This window comes from Gavialis gangeticus, unplaced genomic scaffold (assembly GCF_001723915.1).
Source record: "Gavialis gangeticus isolate Ggan-Ray unplaced genomic scaffold, GavGan_comp1, whole genome shotgun sequence".
In the NCBI taxonomy this organism is placed as follows: Eukaryota; Metazoa; Chordata; order Crocodylia; family Gavialidae; genus Gavialis; species Gavialis gangeticus.
Genome location: NW_017729031.1, coordinates 18,275,394 through 18,281,809, shown reverse-complemented (window position 1 = coordinate 18,281,809; position 6,416 = coordinate 18,275,394). Strand labels below are relative to the sequence as shown.

Here is a 6,416-nt window from a genome sequence, read left to right as displayed (position 1 = left end):
TGCTAATGATGCACAGGCAAGGAAGGTTAATGATGAGCAAAAATTAACTACCTAGTGGTTCTATTGTTTGTTTATTATTCTCAGACAAGACATTTATGAATGATGTATTTTATATTGAGTAGTTTTATGCTGTGGATTTAGATGATTTTGAAATAAGTTTCCACCAAAGATGGACTATATTAAAATGCTGAAAGATTAAAAATAATTAGCTTATGTATACAGAGCAATATGTTTTCTTGACACATGGCAAATAAAAAGAAGGTCCCTGTTTATTTTGGACATAGGGCAACAGGGATGACAATAGGGAGCAGGTAGCTTTTATACATAGAGAAAAAAGGTTTAGAACAGAGAAATCTTAGGGAGTTGGACTGGCCAATGTGGTTAGGTATTTTACATATGAGTAGAGGTATAAAACGCCCATTGAATTTAGTAGAAAATTGTACTCCTGATACACGATCATAGGAAAGTAGTGCCGCAAGGGACCTCACAAAATGTGAAGGTTTGGCTGGAATGTAGGCAGCTGGGCCTGCAGGTAGGCCCTGAAGGGCAGCCAGGAGATCAGGTGGGTGGGGGTATAGGTTACTGGGGCATCAGGTTAGGGTCTGGATCAGTGGAGCAATGAACATGGATCCAGATCCCATGAGAGCTGAGGGGGAGATCCAACGGACATAGTCCAGGGTGCAAGATGAGATCAGAAGCCAGGAGAATCAAAGACTTGTAGCCTAGCCTTTCCCAGATTGTATATGTACACACAATTATTCTACTGCAAAGGCAGAACTTTACACTTGTATTTGTTGAATCTCATCTTATTGATTAAAGACCATTTCTCCAGTTTGTCCAGGTCATTCTGGATCCTAGTCCTACCTTCTGGAGGATCTGCATCTTCATCCAATTTGGTGACATCTGCCAATTTGCTAAGCATTCACTTAATCCCATCATCCAAATCATTAATGAATCTATTAAACAATTCTGTGCCCAGGACAGACCCTTGGGAAACCTCACTTCATGATCTTTCCAGGTATCAAGATTACTTTGGCAGTATGCTGACTGGTCCTTTTTCTTCCATTTCTTGTAGATGGGCACTATATTTGCCAAAGTGATGGTTTTATCTTATGATAGTTAAAGACATACAGAATGGATATAGTCTTTGCCTACAGCCATACCAGACTGAATGCACCTAGTATAGATATCCAACACCATGGATGCTTTATAAAATGTATTAAACACCTGAGGAAGATAAAATAAAATCAGCTAAACTATTCAGGTCATTTTGGAAACTCGGTGAAAGAAGAGAGTATTGAAAATAAGTTCCAACACAGAACAAATGAACACTAACATCACACTTAAGATATCATCCTAAAATTGTTAAATCATAGAAAATTAGGGTTGGAAGGAACTTCAGGGGGTCCAAACCCCTGTGCAAAGCAGACCACCCCTAACTATATGCATCCTAACCAAGGTTTTGTCTAGCTGGGTCTTAAAAACCTCCAAGGATGGAAATTCCACAACTTCTCTGGGTAGCCTGTGCCAGTGCTTTACTACCCTCCTCATGAAAGTTTTTCCTAGTATTTAACCTAAACTTCCCTGGTGACAACTTGAGGCCATTGCTCTTCATTCTGTCATCTGCCATCACTAAGAACAGTTTCACTCCATTCTCTTGGTAAGCACCTATCAGGTAGTTGAAGGCTACTATTAAATCCTCTCCCAGTCTCCTCTTCTCCAGACTAAATAAGTCCAGTTCCCTCAGCCTGTTCTCATAAATTATGTGACCCAGCCCCCAACAATTTTTGCTGCTATCTAGTGGACTTTCTCAAATTTGTCCATATCCTTTTTATAGGGGGGTGGAGGTGTCAAAACTGGACACAGTACTCCAGGTGTGGCCTCACCAGTGCCAGATACAGGGGAATAATCACTTCCCTCAATCTGCTGGAAACTAATGGAGCCTAGTTTGCCATTAGCCTTCTTCACAACAAGGGTACATTTTTCGTTCATATTCAGCTTATTGTCCACTGTAAGTCTCAGGTTGTTTTCTGCAGAGCTGCTGCTTAGTCAGTCAGTCCCCAGCCTGTACCGGCTCATGGGATTTTTCTGTCCTAAGTGCAGGACGTTGCACTTATTGAACCTTGTGAGATTTCTTTTGGTCCAGTCCTCCAATTTGTTGTGGTCTCTCTGAATCCTAGCCCTAACCTCCACTGTATCTACTACTCCCTCCAGCTTGGTGTCATTTGAAGATTGGCTGGTGGTGTACTCCGTCACATCTTACAAAGTTCTTGATGATGATATTGAACAAAACCAGCCTCAAGACCAACCCCTGGGCCATTTCACTTGGTATTGGCTGCCAGCTAGACTTTGAGCCATAGATTATTACCTTCTGAGCCTGACAATCCAGCCAGTTTTCTATCCACCTTACAGTCTGTTCATCCAACCTGTAATTCCTTATCTTGCTTGTGAGGATGTTGTGGGAGACTATATCGAAGGCTTTGCTAAAGTCAAGGTATATCACATCCACCACTCTCCCTGCCTCTACAGAACCAGCCATTTCATCATAGAAGGCAATCAGGTGAGTCAGGCATGACTTGACTTTAGTGAATTCATGCTGACTCTACCTCCAAGTGCTTAGAAATGGATTCCTTGAGGACATGCTCCAGGATTTTTCCACAGACTGAGGTGTGGGTGGCCAGTGTCTAGTTCCCTGGGTCCTCTTTCTTCCCATTCTTAAAGATGGGCACTATATTTGCTCTTTTCCAATCATCTGAGACCTCTCCCAATCACCAGGAGTTTTCAAAGATGATGGCCGGCAGCTCTGCAATTATATTGACCAAGTCTCTCAGCACCTACAGGTGCATTGCATCCCATGGACTTTTACACACCCAGCTTTTCTAAATAGTCCCTAATCTATTTTTTTATTATTGTTTGCTGCTCACCTCCTCCCTAAACTATGCTGGCTGGTGCAGTAGTCTGGGGGCTGACCTTGCCTGTGAAGACCAAGGTAAAAAAGGCATTAAGCACTTCACCCTTTTTCACATCACTAGGTTGCTTCCCGCATTCAGTAAGGAACCTACACTTTCCCTTAACTTCCTCTTATTGTTGACATGCTTGTAGAAGCCCTTATTGTTACCCTTCATATCCTTTGCTAGCTGCAACTCCAGTTGCACGTTGGCCTCATCCCTGCATACCTGAGCAATACTCCTATACTCCTCCCTTGTTGTTTGTCCAAGTTTCCATGCCTTGTAAGCTTCCTTTTTGTGTTTTTGCTCACTGAAGTGGTCCTAAATCAGGTTGGTCTTTCTGTTATACTTGCTAATCTTCCTGTGTATTGGGATGGGTCATTCCTGCACCCTCAGTAAGGTTTCTTTAAAATACAGTCAACCGTCCTGGACTCCTTTCCCATCAGTCTAGCTTCCCAGGGGATCCTGCCCATGAGTTTCCCAAGTGAGTTGAAGTCTGCTTTTCTGAAGCACAGGCTCCTTATTCTGCTGATTTCTTTTCTTCCTTTTGTCAGGATCCTGAACTCAATCATCTCATGGTCACTGCTGCCCAACTTGCCATCCACTTCTGCATTTCACGTCAATTCTTCCCTGTTTGTGAGCAGCAGGTCAAGAAGAGCACAGCCCCTGTTGGCCTCTCCAACACTTGCACCAGGAAATTGTCCCCAACACTCTCTAAAAACTGAAGCCTGCTTAACATCTTATCCTTATCACCATCATGCTTCTTGCACTTTCAGATGTGTATGTCAAATTATATATATTTATACGTATAGTTGTCTAACATCAGCCAATTTGTACTATAGTGTGTGCAGCCTGTTTCTGGAAATTATTAAGTCCCAAGCTTATCTATGTCTCCTTCAGTGTTATATGTCTCTTGTAGGTAGTTATAATAATTCTGTAATCTTACTTATTTGATTAGTCCATTTTACCTTACATACTTCTTTCACGGAAGGTAAAGAGTTAATGGGAGCCTTGGGGATCCTGTGGCAACAAAACTCTCTTGGGAGGATCAATCAAGAGAAGGGTCCAATCTTCAACAGAAGGGTAAAAGGGCCTATGGGCTCTCTATGGGAGGCAACACTGGTGTGAGTCAGAGGTGTCATAGGTGGCTGCAAAGTGGTCCAGCACCCCGTCCATCAACTTTTTGTCCTGGTGCTGGGACTCTTCAGCTCCACCAAGACATGGGTTGCCTCCAAAAATGGTGAGTTGAGCCCCCATTCCTGCACCTTGGCAGCCCAGGGGTAGGCATCCCCCATCCTGAAGATATCAACCCTTGCCATGTGCAGTCTCTTCTCATGCTGCTCCCATAGCTCCTGGTACCAGGAATCAGCTGTACATGCCTGGCTCTTAGAGGGAACAACCAAGGCCTGCAGCATCTCCTCCTTGGTTCTTTGATGCTTCCAATGGATATCCCTCGTGCACTCTGCAACTGTGTGGCTCTCTGTCCTTGAGCTGGCATTGTATCCTCTGTTCACTGTCCTCCCTCACATACATGGTGTTTCTGCAGTTTGACAGGGGAGATACAGAACCTTAGAGTGAAGTTGCAACTTTTGCTGAAAAAATGAAGTAGAAGGGCAGGCAGTTTGAACCCTCCCAGCACTCACCTAGGCACTCGTGGATATGGCAAGGTAGCTAGGGCTAGTCCTCCGTCTTGGCCATTTTTCTCCTCCCAAGGCTGGGAGCTGCCCTGCTGCTCTCCATCCAGCACAACAGAGACTGGGATCTCAGTTGTGCTGTGAGTGGGCAGCAGGTGCTGGGACATGTTGCTCACTAGGGAAGGGCTGTGTCCCTTTACAGAAAATGCAGTGGCCACTTGCTCTGTTCCTTCAAAGGGTCCCTCTAGGGCTTGGACCATCTCTGGAACATGCAGAAACTAACTACTCTAGGGAATTCTGATGGAGCTCTTAAACTACCCCCTCCTCCCCTGTTCTTCCTTTCTGGAGAAACATTTCAGCACTGTGTCCATGCAGGAGTGCTGCTTTGCTCCTGACCTTTCTCTGATGAAAGTCAGCTGAGCCTAGAGGAATGAGCTTTACCACTATTCCTAGGGAATGCCAGCCAGTATGCCCTGTTCCTGCTGCAGAACATGGTCCTGTGGGAGGTGATTGACAGGGCTGTGTGACGCTTCAGGTGCTGATTTGATTTGGAGGAGATTGGTGACTGAATCTCTGAATCCAAATCAAATCAGGAGATCAATAAAAAGGTCCAAATTGATCTGAAGCTCCCTGAATTGATTTGGAAAAGATTCGGAGAGCTTCGGAGATTCAGGCAGTCCCCACTTGCCACCACAGGGAGCTGGACCCAGACTCCATGCCAGTAAGTAGGGGGTGGGAGGAGGGGCTGGAGGAGGGGGAGACACCATGGGGGATCCCTCCAGGCCCCATCCTCTGCCTGCTCCCCCAACTCCCCTGAGGACCCCCTGACCCCTGCCCGCTCTCCCAGCCCTGTCAATGGCTGCCCCACTTGGCCCCAGTGTCCTGGCTCTTTCAAAAAAAAAAAAAAAAGCCCTGCACTCACCAACTCCTGCCAGGTTGTGGGAGATTCCTGCTGTACCCCGCTGCTCTGTGCTGTGTGTGTGTGGGGGGGCTCTACCATGAGCCCTCATCCTCCACCTGTTCTCCCAGACCCATCAATGGCTGCTCTGGCTGGCCCCAGCATCCCAGCTCTTTAAAAAAACAAAACAAAACTCCACACTCAACGGGTGCTGCAGCAGCTGTCAGGGCTTCTTGGGGCTCATGGAATGCCCCCCCCCACACACATACAGCACGGGGCAGTGGCAGGGCAGTGAGGATTGCCCCCCCACACACCTGGCAGCAGCAAGGGGGAATTTTTCTCTTTCCTGTTGTACTGCAACTCCAGTGATTCTCATAGATGACTGTGGGTTATCTCCTGTTCTTGACCTCAGTGTCCTCTCTGCCACACACCACCATGGCACTGCTAACTGGGGCAGGGCACAGAGTGCTGGCACTTGTACCTGTTTCTTACACTTTGCCTTCAGATTTCAATAAACTCTTGCAGTGCCTTTGCATGAATGCAAGGTGGAATGAGGGGCTGTTTCGGCGCCAGTGGGCTGGGCAGCTGGAAGGATGCTCAGCTTCTCCCAGTTGCTGCGCGTGGCCCAAAGACATACAGCAGGAAGTGTGAATGAGGCAGATTAATGTTGCCACAGAATGGAATATGGGCTGTTAATTACCCAAAGTAAGGCAGGGGGAGCTTGGTGCCTCAGCTACACTCCAGGAAGATAGGGAGGGGAGGGGGGTGACTGGTCTGCCCAGTGCTGAAAGACAGAAACCTCTTGAGCAATTAGCAGCCTGGTACCCTAAACTTTGAATAGTCAAGGTGGGGATGATTCATCGGTGCATTGCCCCTTCTCAGGTTCTTGGCCAGGTTCTCAGCTACAGCCTGGGAGAGGGCTGTGACTGTAGGTAT

The 6,416-nt window shown here is 46.5% G+C and overlaps 1 long non-coding RNA gene across 1 annotated transcript; it reads left to right on the top strand.

Annotated features, from left to right (window-relative positions):
• Positions 1-1,705: 1,705 nt before the first annotated feature.
• LOC109301706 lies at positions 1,706-3,173 on the top strand. The gene is made up of 3 exons (XR_002098575.1): positions 1,706-1,732; positions 2,984-2,989; positions 3,051-3,173. It is a non-coding gene; the product is annotated as an uncharacterized LOC109301706 (long non-coding RNA).
• Positions 3,174-6,416: the final 3,243 nt, after the last annotated feature.